This window comes from Cupressus sempervirens, chromosome 2, assembly GCF_028749045.1.
Source record: "Cupressus sempervirens isolate cs-2001-9-10 chromosome 2, ASM2874904v1, whole genome shotgun sequence".
Classification (NCBI taxonomy): domain Eukaryota; kingdom Viridiplantae; phylum Streptophyta; class Pinopsida; order Cupressales; family Cupressaceae; genus Cupressus; species Cupressus sempervirens.
The window spans coordinates 762,637,317-762,655,669 of NC_143119.1; the positions used below are offsets into that span (position 1 = coordinate 762,637,317).

Sequence of the window (18,353 nt, forward strand, 5' to 3'; positions counted from 1 at the left end):
TATAAAAAGGGGACTTTGTTTTCAGTATATCTGACTGATAAAAAGCCAACAGCTCTGAGAATGGAAGAATTCTTTATCAACCTTTAGTTTATTTTTTAAATATGTGAAGTGTACATTGGTTTTATTATTTGCAGACAGACCAGATTTCCACAATCCATGAGAAATATGTATTTTCTGGATTTGAAAGAGTAAAAATAAGCTATATTTATTTTACTTTCTACATCTAGCCTTCAAGCATGCCGCTATATTTTAGACAGCGAAGTAAGGCCCCAAAACTAACGATGCCTGCTTCATGAGTTGTCACAGCAGTTGAACAAAATCCAAACTTGCGCATATATGTTGGTAGAGAAACTAGTTTGTCAGCATGATTCACACCGTCTAGAACTAGCATAATGCAAAAATGTCTGAAAAGACCCGCTGCAATCCCCCTTTGTACTCATGAACATATAAATTTGTAATTCTTTGATATAATTGTCCTCCAGGAGTTTCATCTAAGTGTTAGGCTGAGCGTATTTGGCTACAGCATCTTGCAACATAAATTAAAAGCTTAACTGTTTTATATGTAAAAGAAAAATATATATATCACTTCAATGCTAATGTCAAAATGGAGGAGCATTTAGTTGTAGTATAATTTGCCATTTGAGGTTTGAAAAATAATCCATCTGAACAATATATATATATTTCAGAATCTTGAACATCATCAATTCAAAACTTGATGTTTGGAAACTTAAAAGCTTTACTGTTTTATATTTAATGGAAAAAAAAAATCACTTAAATGCTAATGTCAAAATGGAGGAGCATTTTGCTGTAGTATAGTATAATTTGCCATTTGAGGTTTGAAAAGCAATCCATCTGAACAATATATAGATATATATATATATATATATATATACCTGCTAGACAGAGATTACTGAGTAAATTTTCAGAATCTTGAACATCATCATCAATTCAAACTTGATGTTTGGATACATCTAATGGAAACATTTTCATTACCTTTAATGCAAAATTCACACCTCTTTAAGAGCCTCCATTCATCATTTAAAATCCAGAATAAAATAAAGAAATGAAACAGATTTTACTTCAGAAAATGTCACCAGAGCACAAAATCTTGCCGGTGGAATGAGATTTAAGATTTGAGGGTTAGGCAGAGCATTCAATTCTCAATTCATGAAACATGTGGCAAAAATGAGATGAGACGTTGTTTATTCCATATTCCAGTTCACAATCATCAAGCTTTCAAATTAATTCGAAGAATTCCAAGACTAGCGTATCAGTGTTAAGCAAATGAAATATTTTTCAGACTGCCTTAGATCAGAATTAGTCAGCTTGGACCATATCTCACCCCCCAAACCACTTGACTGGTCAGGCATCCAAAAATGTCCAATCCTTTACAATTAATTTAGCTGTGAAATGCTTTTAATAAATGCTTCAGTTATTATTCAGTTGATTTAAAGAATCAAAAATACTTAGAAACACCACAGCCTCCGACAGACAATTTAACTTGAATCCATACACCAGCTTAAACGAAACTACCAAAACCTTTATTCAACTAATTAGAGGAATCTGACAAATTTTTCTCTTCAAGCAACACAATGAGTCCTAATTCCAACAATTTAGAAAGTCAAAACTGTTGAGGGATACAATCTTTTCACTGAAAACCAACAGTCAGAAAGTTTATTCCTTTTAAATGCTTCAAACATCATAGTAAACTTGGGCACACCTGAAAACTGAAGAACAAAGCTATTATTAGCCCTCTCTATTGCCAATGAGGCTGCATAGTGGATACTATTGTAGTTTAAAAACCCCAAAGAAAATGTTGATTCGTGGACGTTTTCGGAGCCTTTTAAATATTGATGACTACTGCAAATTAAGAGTAACAGGAGTTATACAATACAAAAAATTAGAAAATATGGTAGATTTAATTTACATTAAAAATAAGTCACCCAAGAATATGCCATTACAGTCTAGCAGTCTCCACAACCAATTTCTGATGATCAAAACCTTTATAGTGGCTAAAGGCTAAAGCAAGCTATAGGGTTTTAACATTTGTTATTTTGTATTTACATACCGATAGATCTATATCTCTTCCCAAAAGGTACACTAATAGATCTATAACTCTTCCCAAAAGATTTAACCATTTGTTTTCTATCTTTATACTGATAGATCTATACTCTTCTCTTTGAAAGATTTAACTATTTGTTATATTATCTTTGCACTCTAATTCTTCTCACTAAAAGGTACAGCCACTTGTTGTTTTGAAACATTCACTTTCATTGTAGCTAGTTCAAACATTAATTATCAGAAACATACAAATAATTAAAAATCTCATAATTTTTCATTCAGTTCATATTTTGATGAAAAGTCTAAGTTGCCAATTAAACAATTTAGCATGCCACATATGGCAGCAGTACAGGTTATCATGTCAACTCAACAACTATGCAAGCCAACAAAACAGAGATTAGCATGACAACTTAAAAGCTAAGCGTGCCAACAAAACATATAAGCATGCTCTTGAAAATGCTTTGGATTCTTCTTATTTGTCAATCTGATCAGGTCGGGAATGAAGATTAGGATGACCAAAGAAGGATAGTACTCACTAAAGAGAAGATAAATATCATCAATAATGTCTCCCAAATCTGCAATCTTAAACTTCACAAACAATTGTGCTATGTATGTCAATAAGTCATCTGTCAAGAAATCATCCCAAGGATCTGAGTTCAGAAGACAATGAAGATTTTGTAGCACTGAATCACCCTAAAACTGATTCTTAGTTTTGGTTCCAAGTTTGAAACATTACGCTTGTATTATATTATTAGACATGTTACATTTGATAGCTTTAGCATGTCAACAAAACAGCTTAGCATGCCAACTAAACAGTTTTGCATGCCAACTGCACGGCGCAGCGTGCCAACAAAATAGCTTAGCATGTCAATTGAACAGTTTTGCATGCCAACTGAACGGCTACGTGTGCCAACAAAACAGCTTAGCATGCCAACAAAACAGCTAAGCGTGCCAACAGAACAGCTTAGCATGCCAACAAAACAGCTAAGCGTGCCAACAAAACAGCTAACACTTATAACAAAAATTCAACCCTACCACATAAGGTAAGAAGAATTTGTATATCTGTATTCCAGATCTATATTTACCAAAACCACCCATCCCATCATAGAGGCATAAGAATGTAAATATGAAAATAGCCCTTCTTTGCATAGATGGCTACCCCCATCAGAAAGCTTCTCATCCCCAAAACTGGAGCCTCTCCAAAATACTCTCCACCAGAAAACACTCGTGACTTCACATGTAAAACAAAATACAACCCACAGAACAAATGAAACAACCAATCAACCCAGAAAGATAAATGAAACAATCAATCAACCTTTAAAAAAAGAGAGATAGCAGAGCAGGAAATTCATATTATGGAGAAAATGGAAAGGCCGAGTAGCTAGGGCTTACCGTGAATGAGATCGAAGGCGTCTGCTGCCATTTTCCCTCTCCCCGCTGAGCATCTGGCCGCAAAAGTTCTAACAGCTTCCTGAGGTATACATTGTTCAAGATTGCCTTCTTGAGGGCGTAAAGATATTAGGTCAAACCAAACCCTAACGCATTGTTCAAGATCGCCTTCCAGGGCGTAAAGATATTAGGTCAAAACGAACCCTAATTTGTGCAGGACAAAAGAGGAAAAAAATTAGCACAAGAAAAGAAATGAAGGCTTGTTAACAAAGGTATTCAAGGTGATCATAAATAATAGATCTATTATCTCTTTACAAATAATTAGACCACCACCTCACCATTAACACCACAATGAATAGAAAGTAGAATGTATGCCATGAAAGGGTTACAATGTCCAAACAAACGAAAAAGAGAGAACACAAAGTATTAAAGAGATGCTTCCTTGCAAGAAAATGAGTCAAAGATGTCGATTTGAAGAATCTCATTCTTCTTTTAGTGTGTCTTGACCCCTTCCTAGGCCCTATTTCTTAGATCCATATATCACCCTTTTCCCCTTTTATGGATCTTTATCTCAGCTTTCTTGCTTCTTTCACATTTAAGCTATAAAAGGAAGCAAAAGTGCAAATTACACTTCTTAAAATGATTCACATATGAAAAGTGGTATGTGTACATATAACTTGATTATATAGCTAGCACTTGTAACCAAAGGAGGTGCAAGGGATATGTCGATAGGTATTGAATTTGAAAGCATAAATGAAGATTTAGATAATAGAAAGGAAATGTAAGTCACAATCTACAAACAAATACCATTGTAGAAAGAAATTGTGTGCATAGCACCATCCATTTTGGATGAATTAAAGTTATAATAGTGTCCTATTGTAAAAATATATTAGGTCGCCCTAAGAAAATATGGCATTGGAGTGCATAGAAAACTATTTTTTAGATTAAAAGACTTAAGCAAAAGCTTCAAAAATCTAAAGTTTTCATACATTTGTATTGCATTAATGAACAAGATTACAAGTAAAAATAATACACAAAAGAAAGACTTTACTACCTTCTTCTTTTTTTATAATTAAGTTTTCAATATATAAGATATGATATGACAATAATACAACTAGTGGAAACTATATAGATACAATAGAATAATAATTATGTGTGTGGCCAAACATAGTGGCCTTAGTCAAATCATAGATGGACAATCTAGAACTCTATATTATTCAAATATCCCAAAATTATGATGTTGTGAAAGATATGGATGGGTGGGACAAAGCAACAATTGAAGATCTTCATGAACAATATCAGTTGGTCCATGAGGAAAGAGATAAAACCTGAAAAAAGGTTTTTCCAAACAAGGGAGCTTATAAGCCTAAAATTAGATCATAACACTACTAAACTATAGGAGACCCAAAACTTTGCAAAAAGCCTATAGATTCCTACCACAGTTTAAGAATTTGAGAAGCATACTATACAATTCTCCATATTCACGTTAATCAATTCTAATCAATGATGAAGCAATAGGATGATAACATTAATTCTCTTTTTGAAACTACAAGGACATCCTTCTAGTAAAACAAACTAGCCCTGAAGACATGCCAAAGTTTTGAATAGTGTGGATAGTGTTGGTGGGGAAAGATGACATGAAGATAAATTTAGAAGTACTTAAAATATAAGATTTAGAATAGAGAATGTAATCTAGGGATTGTATCTAAGGGGCACATCTCATATTGTAAATACAAATACATTGTAAAATATATTCACTAATAGTATGGTGAATAGAAGAAGTTGAGGACTTAGAAGTGAAGATAGTAGTTAACATATGAGTTATAGGGATACATAATAAATAATAATTGAATAATATTGAGTATAAATACTTTTGAGGTTTGATCCATAAGGTTGTGTGTGATATTACTAGTTTGATCTGTAACTAACCTTAGATCTGGATATAATTCCTTGTTGTCTCAAAAATATTGAGTCTGTGATAAGAAGACTACAACACCAAAATCTTAAGTGTACAAACAAATATATTTCCTTGGTGTCTCAATAGTATCGAGTCTATGATAAGAAGACTAAAACACCAAAAAAAAAAAAAAAAAGTATAAAACTCTACTCTGTATCCCTTAGATTTCTTGATAACAAGTATAATTATGGAGACTATTCTTATTAAAAAACATTTCCCTGAGGAGGTAAAGCAATTAGAGGCATTCTTGATAAAAGGTTTTAAGGAGCTAAGATACCAGACCAAAAGAAAATTTATTGGTCATGAAACCATGTAAAAGCTTTTCGACCCCACACTCTATAGGTTGAATCTAATAATTATGCTTGTTATGGTCATATAAGTTTGTACTACCAACAAAATAATTAATAGAGAAAATTGAGAGTACAAAATTTTGATTACATATTAGATATTTAGTTGTGTTTATTCTGTATGGGCATTATTCAAAGGAAAGTGAAAGTGAAAAGATTTCATTTTTGTCTATAGGAAAATAATTTGAGAGAAACTGTTTGTAGGAAAATGAGTTACATAATCTTCAAGTACCTTACACTACTTTCTTAATTTATAGAACATTTTCTTTTATTTATAGTATTCACTACATATTCTGATTTGGATATATATATATATATATATATATATATATATATATATATATATATATATATATATATATATATATATATATATATATATATATACATACATGTATATATGTATGTATATATACATGTATATATGTATGTATATATACATGTATGTATGTATGTATGTATATATACATACATACATATATGTATGTATGTATATACACATACATACATATATGTATGTATATATATACATACATATATCTATGTATATATATATATGTATGTATATATATATGTATATATATATATGTATATATATATATGTATATATATATATGTATATATATATATATATGTATATATATATATATTCTTATTTAAATTATATTTATTGTATTCACTACCTATTGTCATTTTGGTTAAGTAATCTACATATGCTAATTGAAAAACTTGTCTTATAATTTGGATAAATTTAATTAAGATATATATGTTAGTTCTTATAGATTTTTAGTGTATGTTGGTTGGAATAATTGTGGGTTATTTCCTCAATGTGGAGTCCTTTCCTTAAACTATTATTCTTTTCTATTTATTGGAATAAGTAAATTAATGTTCAACAATAAATTGTTTTTTTCTTTGTGAAAAGAGAAGAGAATTTTTTAATAATCCACCATACAAGAGATCTGTATATAAGTCTAAATGAATATAATAAATACAAATTTAAGACCACATGGAACATATCAAACTATTCAAAAAGCATTAAAACAAATGTTATTCATCTTCATGAGTAAGAGTCCACAAGTTGAAGCTTCAAATCAAAACTAGAACAAGAGGAACTTAAAATGGTAGAGATTTGCATTCAAACACACATAGATAACAAAGATTATATAACAACTTTTCTTAGATCATGAGGCAACTGGAATGGACAATATTACATAGGACTTGAAGCATTTAAGTAGATAAGTGTGTTCTATCTCCTTCGGTTGAACACAACATTGTGTCTTTGTTGTTGATGTTTGCGTTGTTGAATTGTGGGACTTTTTTGGGCATTTTTGGGTACGAAATGTACCAAAATCTGATTTTGAAACAAATCTCTTGTGGGCACACACTTGGGATCTATGTTTTTTAAAGCTAAAATGTTTAACAATTCTAGTTTTATCTTTTAGACATTTTTAAGACCTAGATTGTTGATTAGTGAACTCTGAACGTATCTATCATGAGATTTTGGTAAGATCTTTTTGTTAGAGAAACCCAAATTTAAATTAGAATAATGTTTAAAATTTTAAAATTTCTAATGATTTTGTTTGACTTATGTATAGATATATGACATTCTAAACTTTATTTTTTAGTTGTATGTATATATATATATTTGTATGAACGTACCAAAATACACACGATCCCCTACAAAAAATTATGTTGTGCCAACATTTCCTACCCACATACCAATACCCATTCCCATTCATGTTTCAACAAATTAGGTTGCAATGCATTGGTAGGACAAAAGCTACAACCTACCAAGGCTACAACTTGTGATTGGTGTCAATGACACTATTGCCAAGTTGTCATTGTCATACACCTCAATTGTGAAACCATCTAGGTCATGAAAGAAGAGTTGATCTACAATGAGATTTACAAGTTTTTTGTTCATATCTTCAAGTTTTTTTCTCAACTTCCTTCATGTCAACACACTGAGAAGTGAGAAATGAAAAAACATCAAAAACCTCTTTTAGACCTTTTTGGGAGAAATCTTCAAATAATGATACCAAGTACCTAAAAAGAAATGTGATTATCCATGGGATTTATTTAAATACTTGTGGATATTTTTTAGGCTAGATGCTCTAGAATTAATGAATTCATAATCCATACTTGGAAATCCTAAAGAATGCCACACAAAAATAGAACTAGTCATTACTTGAAACACACATTAAACAAATAAATAAAGCAATAATCATTTATCATCCTAATAATGGACCAAAAAGTGATCAATAACATCTCTTTCTATTCTAAGTAGGTTTTCTAGAAGCTTTTGATTTCTAATCACCTAGACTCTAGAAATTTGGAGCTATCAAAGAAAGAAATGTTAGTTTCGACAGTGAGTTAGATGCATCAATGAGACTTATAAGGATGAAAGATTGAGAACCTTAAAATCTTTAGCTCTTAATTTAAAAAATAATTTGATTAAGACTAATGGAATTTTTACTTTCTTAAATTTCGGTTGATTCTCACTCAAATCCAAAGGCCCTTCCAATTAGATACAGAGAGGTAGGGCTAATTAAGGTTTAGAATTTCACCTATCAAGGCATAGAAAATAATAAATTCCATTCAATTAAATAGAAAGCAACAAGATTATTAAGCTTTACTAATACAAAAATTGCCTATCAAAAGTAAACTATACAATTCCATTATTGGTGATCACCAAATGGCCTTCACCTACTTAATAGCTTGATTTGTTTTGCATATAAATAATATTTAGCGAAAACTAGGTATATTCTTTTAATTGAATATCTCCTTTGACTATTTAAGAATTAATTGAGTATGTTTCTTAAACAAGTAGGAATGGATTTGCATAAGAGGGTTCTTGGGATCGTATTTTTATTTTGAGGGTAGTTCCAACCCCATAAAAAAATATATATATATGTATTTTACAAAAAGAAAACTAAGGGTAGTGAAGTTTGAAATTTTTCTCTTCCAATTTTATTATTTTCTTAGAATGAACTTAAGTTCTTATTAATTTCTATTCAAACTTTTATTGAAAATAATTTAAAGAAAAGGAAAACAAAAAACCTTTCTTATGAAACTGCCACTTAGGAATAACCCCAACCAATTAGGATTTGGAGATCTCCTCCAAGCAAGCTAGGATTTAGCATAAATTAAAAGTTATTCTTATGTAAGGTCCACAATTTCTACTTTTCTACTACTTAGTTAAACACAATCTCCCAATACTCTTTTATGGAGGCATCTTCCAAGATAAGGTATGGATATTCTAAAAGTGCAAGGAGTAGATCTACTCCAAATCGACCAACTTTTACTATGATAATCTAAAATAAGCTCTTCCTCATGTTAGGTGTTGTTTTAGTTTATAAACATGTTAAGGATCATCTGCAATTTATAGATTGCAAACCCCACAAATAAGAAGTGACAAAAATATATTATGGGATTTATAAGAAGGTATAGCAAATCAAAGGTAGCGACCTTCTCTATAACAAGCTGGAATGAGAATTTGGTGCTTTTTCCAAGATGAATATCTCATATTTTTAGGTTCCCCATGAAAAGATTTTAGCTACATCAAATAACCCTAACACTAGATTTCCCCAAAAAAGAAAAATCAAATCAAATCAAAATCAAAATACCTAAGAATGAATATCCTACAAATTTTTTCCTCCTCAAATTAAAAAATGAGGACTTAGACCTTTGTCAAAAAACCTCCATGTCACCCACAATAACAAAAAAAAAAAAATTGAAGCAAACCCTAAAATCAACTATGTTATATATCTTATTCCCAAATTACAAAACTAGCATTACCATGCTAATAATATTCACTTGTGATGAATTTACTTCACCATTAAACTTGTAAAATGTGGGATTTTTAGCAAAAATATGGGCATGTGATCCCAACAATCTTTTGATACATTTAGTTGATGAGCCTCCAACACTTGCTTTCTCATCCACTGATTCTACAAAATAACATGAGATTTATTTTCCTCCTTGCATCTAGCCACCATACCCCAACTTAGACTCAAAATTTTCACCCTTGTTGGATATATAAAGAAGGGCTCTAGCATGGGAAGTTGGACAAGTACTCTATCATCAAGTTTGTTGGTCATTATTGTTAGCATGAATGCTGATGGTATTCCTCTAGGGGAGTATCCTAAGCATTAAAGAGCATGTGGCAATATTGACATGTTGCATTCATGACTATGTTTGTCATTGATGTCAACACAGCAGTAATTTTGTAAAGATTAGCATAATAGCAGATAGAGATTGTGGTTGTACAGATAGAGTTTTGATAATCACGTGACGCAAAGTTAAGGACATGTTCCACATTGTGTCCTAATGATAAGGTTAAGTTTGTGTAACGTAAGTCGAAGACATATGACAATTATAAGTGATTTATAGAGAGTTGTGCAGAAATAGAGTACCCGTGAAACAATTTCTTATGAATGTATTATATCTTCTAATAGAGATATTATTTGGATATGCAAAGTTATACAATGGCAAAGGATAGTCTGATGATGACATCAGAAAGTGCGCAAGTCTTAAAGTCACACGTGTGAGAAGTTGTGTAGACTGTGAGTTGACAGTCATATTTTAATTATGAAATAATTAATTATCTTATTGTGGTTTTATTGAAATTAATTGGGAAAGCCTCGAGGCCAACTAAAGGAATTGTTTTGAGGACTTGGTATAAAGGAAAGTATTTTCCTTGTTTTTTAAAGTGTGTGTGAAATGTGAACTATTCAAGGAAGTGCGAACAAGAGAAAACTATTTTGTAAATGCAAGTAAGCGATCCAAGGGATTGTTGGATGTGAAGTTTATGATCTAGTATCAAGATCAGAACAAGTAGAAGTCTAGTTAACAAGACAAAGAAAGAGGAAGGAGTGGAATAGTTCAATTACATTATTTTGCAAGGAATAATACAGAGATCATTTGGATAGTGGGTTCATTGGGCTTTCTCCCAAACCTGTTTGGACAGTGGGTCCATCTGCCTTCTAGAACTCCTAACAAGGATTCAAAGTAGCCTAACAGGGACTGATATGTATTGAATGTTTTTATAGACTCCTAACAGGGTCCATGCTCTAACAAGGAATATTTTATTAGTACATCATCTTGTGGGTATCATCCCCACCAGGTTTTTCCCTCTGATCAACGGTTTCTCTGGTTAACATATCTAGTGTTATTGTGCATGAGTATATTGTTGTGGTTTACGATTATATTTCTCATATGGTTAAGATTTAATTAGGTTGATAATTGTGATAATAGTTAGATAACTAATTCACCCCTCCCCCTCTCAGTTATATTGGTATACAATATATTCTAATAATTGGTATCAAAGCATCTGGTCCTTGAAGAGAAAGCTTAAGAACTTTGGGAGTACAATGGCAAGTCATTTCAGAAAAGATAGTCCCAAGTCAGATAGAGGAAATTTCGACACCCAAAAGATGAGGATTCTTGGTGAGTTATCAAATTTGTGTAAAGAACAGAGCATTTAGTTTCCAGATCCAGAATCCTTTTGCTGAATACAAAAGAATAGAAGCACAAGTAAAGATAGATCTGAATCTAAAGAAGACATAAAGATTAAAGAAGGTATTGATATGCTTATGAAAAGGGATCCATAAGGTATGAAAATTTTCATTTGTTGGACATGCAAGGAGTTTGGTCATTTTTCCATCCAGATGTCCTAAGAGAGTAAGAAAAATTAGAAAGAGTTCACTTTCTGAAGAAGATGAAGAATTTAAAGCAAGTATGGAAAGATTCTTGAATGACTATGATGATAAAGATAATGAGCTTGAATTGGTTAAGAAAGAGGAAGTTACATAAGAGATAGCTTTGGTAACTATCATTGATCCAAAGGCTAACTATGAAAATGTAGAAGTTTTCTTTGAGACTAACAATGATCTGTAGAATGATGTTGAGCAAAGAGGAGAAAGATCTGAACCAAGAGAAGAAGTAAGAGTTGAGTTGGTAACTCCTACCTCTAATAGGAACCCAACAAAGAATCACCCTCCAGAGTAGCTAATTGGAAGCAAAGACAAAGGAGTGATGACAAGAAATAGAGTTAATGATGAATTATGTTTGATTTCTCAAGTTGAACCTAAGTGTGCAGATGAAGCATGTAAAGATGATCATTGGATTCAAACAATGAAGGAAGAATTAGATCAGATTGTGAAGAATGATACATGGAAATTAGTTCCAAGGTCTAAAGACAAGAATGTTATTGGAACGAAATGGGTATTAAAAAACAACATGAATGAACAAGGCAAAGTTGTAAGGAATAAGACTAGACTTACATGCAAAGGATATTCATAACAAGAAGGAATAAATTATGAGGAGACATATGCCCATTCAGCCATAATGAAAGCAGTAAGAATATTCTTAGCATATGCAACAAATAAGAAGTTCAAAGTGTATCATATGGATGCTAAATCAACCTTCCTAAATAGAGAACTTGAATAAGAGGTATACATTGAACAACCTAAAGGTTTCCCTCTGGTAGGAGAGAAAGATATGGTATGCAAATTGAAGAAAGCTTTGTATGGTCTAAAGAAAGCACCTAGAACTTGGTATGCAAGGTTGGACAAGTATTTGGCAAAGCTTGGATTTGCTAAAGGTATGACAAATAGTAATTTATACTTGAAAGAAATTGAGAATGGTTTGTTGATAATAGTATATTTGTTGATGACATAATTTTTGGAAGCAATGATGAAGCAAGTGATAAGTTTGCTGAAGAAATGAAGAATGAGTTTGAAATGAGCATGTTAGGAGAGATGGAGTTCTTTCTAGGTTTGTAGATTGTGCAAAACATTGATGGTATTTTCATTTTACAAGTGAAGTATTTGAAGGACTTGTTGAAGAGATTTGGCTTGAAAAGTTGTAAGCTTGTTGATACACCAATGATAGTTGGTCACAAGTTATCTAGCAAAGATGAGACACCTACAGTTGAGCAGAAGAAGTACAGATCCATGATTGGAGGTTTGTAATATCTGACACACTAGACCAGATATAGAAGATGCAATTGGGATTGTAGCTAGATTTCAAGTTGATCCTAAGGAGTATCACTATGCAATAGTAAATAGGATATTCATATATTTGAAGGGAACATCTGACTATGGAATATGGTATGATAGATCAAATGATTTCACTCTATGTGCTTATACTGATGCAGATTGGGTAGGCAATATGGATGACAGAAAAAACACTAGTGGTGGAGCATTCTTTCTTGGAGGAAGATTGGTTTCTTGGCTAAGAGAGAAACAAGATTGTATTTCGTAGAGTACAACTGGGGTAGAATACGTAGCAGCAACAAATAACTATAATCTAGTTATGTGGATGAAGCAGATGCTAAATGATGTTGGGATAGAATTTTCAAAGCCTGTTATCATATACTGTGACAACGCAAGTATAGTAAGTATGTCTAAGAATCTTGTATTGCATTCTAAGACTAAGCATATATATATATATATATATATATATATATATATATATATATATATATATATATATATATATATATATATAAAGTATTATGTATTGAGAGAGAAGGTGACAAAGAAAGAAATCAGGTTGGAATATGTCAATACTAAAGATCATATTATAGATAACTTTACAAAGCCCTTACCTAAAGATATATTTGAGTACTTGATAGATATGCTAGGGGTTATGCCCCTACCTATTTCAGAGTAGATGATGCAGAGATTGCATCATTCAAGTGGTACAGAGCACTATTGTTTTACTAGACTGAATGTTGATGCTTCCTGTATGGGGAAGTATTTGTGATGGACAAAGTCATTAAGGACTCTTGGTAATTGATCTTGAACAGTGTCTTTGGACACTTGAGCTGGTTGAAGACTTAAAGTAGATGATTGAAATAATGAGGCCTTTGTCATTGATGTCAATGGGGAGAAATGTACATGAAAAACATCCTCTAGGTGAATGGAGATAGACAATTGAATTCTTTATTAGGGAGTTTTAGAAAGTTTGAATAAGTGAAGATATATGATAACTATAAGTGATTTACAGAGAGTAGTGGAAAACCATAATACTTGTGAAATAGTTCCTGATGATTGTATTATATCTTCTAAAAGAGATATAATTTGGATGTGCAAAGTTATACAATGATCGAGGATAGTCTAATGATGACCTCAAAAGTGCACAAGTCCTAAAGTCACACGTGTGAGAAGTTGTGTAGACTGTGACCTAACAGTCCTATTGTAATTACAAAATAATTAATTATCTTATTGTGGTCCTATTATAATTAATTGGGAAAGCCTCAAGACCAACTCAAGGGATTGTTTTGAGGATGTGGTATAAAGGAAAGTGTTTGTTTTCCTTGATTATGAAGTGTGTGTCAAATGCAAAGTGTTCAAGGAAGTGCGAACAAGAGCAGAGTATTTTGTAAATGCGAGTAAGCAATCCAAGGGATTATTGGATGCAAAGTTTGTGAACTGGTATCAAGATAAGAAGAAGTAGAGGTCTAGTTGACAGGACAAAGAAAGAGGAAGGAGCGGTATGGTTCAATTATACTGTTCTACAAGGAATAATATAGAGATCATTTGGACAGTGGGTTCATTGGTCTTGCCCCTGAAGCTGTTTAGACAGTGCATCCATCTACCTTCTACAACTCCTAATAGGGATTCAAAGTCGACTAACAGGGATTGATATGTACTAAATGTTTTCATAGACTCTTAATAGGGTCTACTTCTAACAAGGAATATTTATATTAGTACATCATCTTGCGGGTACCATCCCCACCGAGGTTTTCCCTTTAATCAAGGGTTTCCATAGTTAACATATATGGTGTTATTGTGCATGAGTATTTTTTTGTGGTTTATGATTATATTTCTCATATGGTTAAGATTTAATAAGGTTGATAATTGTGATAATAGTTGGATAACTAGTTCACCCCCTCCCCCTCTTAGTTAAATTGGTGGACCATATATTTTAAAAATTATAGAAAAAATAATGCATGTCTTTCTTCTGCTAAAAAGGAATCCTATGACCTGTTAAAAAATATAGTTACTACCTTTACTTGTCATTTAATGTTTCCATTGCAAGTAAAGAATATGTTGATTAGATGACATAAATAACATGTGAAGGGAGATTGCAATGAAAGGCATCATAAATTAATTGCAAATGGAATATACTTTTTTTACTAAAGAATTGATTTACAATTTACTCCAAACTATGATTAGAAAACAATATACCAACAACCTTTTTTAAGTATGAGACAGATTCCAATTGCATGCAACCTCTTAGGAGAAGATTATTGGCTAATTATAATAAAAATAACACAAATAATTATACAACAAGACATTGTTTTATGCAGGTAAAACTGATGCAAGAGAATCTTGCATGGAAAAATTATTGAAAAAAAAAAAAAAAAATCTAGAAGAGAGAGAAAGTGACGAAAATTAGAGGAGAAATAGTTTTTTTTAAAAATAAAAAGGGGAAAAAAAGGAGAAAAGAAAGGAAAAAGGGATTTCTATTTTCGAGATGCATAGGTGGCATAATAGAAAAAATAAAAAATAAATGGTTGTCATTCCATTTATCGAGGTGTGTGGGAAGAATTCTAGAAAGTTATGAATATTGTAGAAGGTTGTGGAAGTTGTAGAAGGTTGTGGAGGAATTCTAGAAAGTTGTGGATAAGTCATGCATGGGGTGGTAAGTGCCTATTTAAGCAAGGCATATGAGCATTTCTAAATCAAGCTCAAGGAGAAGCTTGAGAAGGAGAAGCTCAAGGGGAAGCTCGAGGAGTAGAAGCTCGAGAAGAAGGTGAAAGCTCAAAGAGAAGCTTGAAAAGTGGAAGCTTGAGAAGTGGAAGCTCGAGAAGGAGAAGCTCGGGAAGGAAAGCTTGGAAAGTTTCAAAGTGTGAAAGAGAAGGAGGAAGTGAAGAGTGAGTTTTCCTTAGTCTGTGGACAGAGCGTCGAATGTGAGGCAGTCTACAGCAGGATTGTGATGGAGTTGTGAGTGTGTAGACAGAGCGTCGAACGTGAGGCAGTTTACACTTGGATCTTGGATTAGGTTTGTGAGAAGAGCTAGTGATTGCGATTTAGAAACAAGGAGGTTGCTTGGTGGCTTGCGAGTACAAGTTGAGATCTTAGAGGTTTCTACCAGAGTGTGGATCTGGACTAGCTTGGGTTTGGATTGGATCTTGAGAGATCTTGTAGAAATGTTATTGTAATTGCTATTGGATTGTCAAGTATAATAAAACTGCTTGGGAAGTATTTTGTCATCTCTTTGTTTCCTTATTGTTGCATTCTGGGTTGTGAATTGGTAGGGTGGTGTGGCCCTTCATCAGTGGTATCAGAGCGTACCTTCATTAGTGGTATCAGAGCATACCTTCATCAGTGGTATCAGAGCAGGAGATCCTGAGTGTACAAGCAGATTGCCAAAGTGTGAGGCAGTTTGTACCAGGACCTTGGTTGGGTAAAGTTTATCAGAGCAGGAGTTCCTGAGTGTACAAGCAGATCGCCGAAGTGTGAGGCAGTTTGTACCAGGAATGGTTGGGCAAATTTTATCAGAGCTGGTGGATTGCAAATCCTTTGTCCTAGACTTGTGATGTGGTTCCTGATTGTTCATGCGAGGTGGCAGGTTGTGATTTGACTTGCAAACAATTTGGTTGTCACAAGGAGCATGGGAAGGATTTGTTGCAGAGAGTTTACGAAGATCTTGGGAGATGGCTCCAAGAGGATTGGACCCTATGATGATTGCGAAAATCCATGATATAGTGGAGAAGAATTTTTCTAAGATGTTTGCTCGATTGGATGCTAGATTGGCTGATCAAGCTAAGAAGGTCAAGGTGGAAGAGGTTGGTTTTGCTGATCAGTTTGTGGAGTCTGATGCAAAACTTGCAGAGCAACTAGAGGTTGTTGCTGAAGATATTCCTAATGTTGTTGATGTTGGGACAGAGGTTGGTTTTCATGATCAGTTGGTTGAGTTTGACATGGAGACTGTAGAGCATTTGGTCATGGATGATCTAGTTGATGTTGGTGGTGAGTTGAATGTTGCAGAGCACTTGGTCATGGATGATCCGGTTGTTGGAGGTGAGTTATGTATTGCAGAGCATCTTGTTGTGAGCAATGAGGTTGCTGGTGTTGAGAGTTTGGCATGTGTTGATGGAAATCTACATGTGGCTGCTGATGTGGAGCTTGTTATTGCTGGTATGGATTCACTAGTTGTTGATGTGAATGGGAGTTCGATAATGAAGAATTATGTTCAGTTTGTTCCTAGGAGTGAGCATGCTAATTGGATGGTTGAGATTCTGGTGTTTGATAGAGTAATGCAGATGTGGAAGATTTGCATGGTGGTTTTCTTGTCCCCGTTGAGGTGGAAACCTTTGGTGAAGATGAAGATGGTGGTAGATCTTTTTTCTGTGGAGTCAAAGTGTGGGACACACTTTTCTATCTACCGGGGGAGTCTGATGTAGGAGCATCTTGCATGGAAAAACTATTGAAAAAAAAAAAAAAAAACTGGAAGAGAGAGAAAGTGACGAAAATTAGAGGAGAAATAATTTTTTTTAAAAATAAAAAGGGGAAAAAAAGGAGAAAAGAAAGGAAAAAGGGATTTCTATTTTTGAGATGCATAGGTGGCATAATAGAAAAAATAAAAAATAAATGGTTGTCATTCCATTTATCGAGGTGTGTGGGAAGATTTCTAGAAAGTTATGAATATTGTAGAAGGTTGTGGAAGTTGTAGAAGGTTGTGGAGGAATTCTAGAAAGTTGTGGATAAGTCATGCATGGGGTGGTAAGTGCCTATTTAAGCAAGGCATATGAACATTTCTAAATCAAGCTCAAGGAGAAGCTTGAGAAGGAGAAGCTCAAGGGGAAGCTCGAGGAGTAGAAGCTCGAGAAGAAGGTGAAAGCTCAAAGAGAAGCTTGAAAAGTGGAAGCTTGAGAAGTGGAAGCTCGAGAAGGAGAAGCTCAGGAAGGAAAGTTTGGAAAGTTTCAAAGTGTGAAAGAGAAGGAGGAAGTGAAGAGTGAGTTTTCCTGAGTCTGTGGACAGAGCACCGAATGTGAGGCAGTCTACAGCAGGATTGTGATGGAGTTGTGAGTGTGTAGATAGAGCGTCGAACGTGAGGCAATTTACACTTGGATCTTGGATTAGGTTTGTGAGAAGAGCTAGTGATTGTGGTTTAGAAACAAGGAGGTTGCTTGGTGGCTTGCGAGCACAAGTTGAGATCTCAGAGGTTTCTACTAGAGTGTGGATCTCGACTAGCTTGGGTTTGGATTGGATCTTGAGAGATTTTGTAGAGATGTTATTGTAATTGCTATTGGATTGTCAAGTATAATAAAATTGCTTGGGAAGTATTTTGTCATCTCTTTGTTTCCTTATTGTTGCATTCTGGGTTGTGAATTGGTAGGGTGGTGTGGCCCTTCATCAGTGGTATCAGAGCGTACCTTCATTAGTGGTATCAGAGCGTACCTTCATCAAAAACTTTTTAAAAAAATCTAAAACAACACAAACAATTATGCAATTAGACGTTGTTTTATGTGGACAAAACTCTCTTAACAATAAAAACATACTCTAAAATAGGCACAACTATCTTACATACAAAACGTATCATTTATCATTTTTTTTTTTAAAACACAATAGATTTTCGTAAAA

At 33.3% G+C, this 18,353-nt stretch overlaps 1 long non-coding RNA gene across 2 annotated transcripts; it reads right to left on the reverse strand.

The window, feature by feature from the left end:
• Positions 1-2,784: 2,784 nt before the first annotated feature.
• On the reverse strand, positions 2,785-3,912 carry LOC149575680 (uncharacterized). 2 transcript variants are annotated; one of them, XR_016360199.1, is made up of 3 exons: positions 3,789-3,912; positions 3,454-3,654; positions 2,785-3,292 (listed from the first exon to the last, which is right to left on the reverse strand). It is a non-coding gene; the product is annotated as an uncharacterized LOC149575680 (long non-coding RNA). The 2 variants fall into 2 exon arrangements; XR_016360198.1 differs by lacking the exon at positions 3,789-3,912 and having other exon boundaries at positions 3,454-3,764.
• Between the last annotated feature and the right edge of the window lie 14,441 nt (positions 3,913-18,353).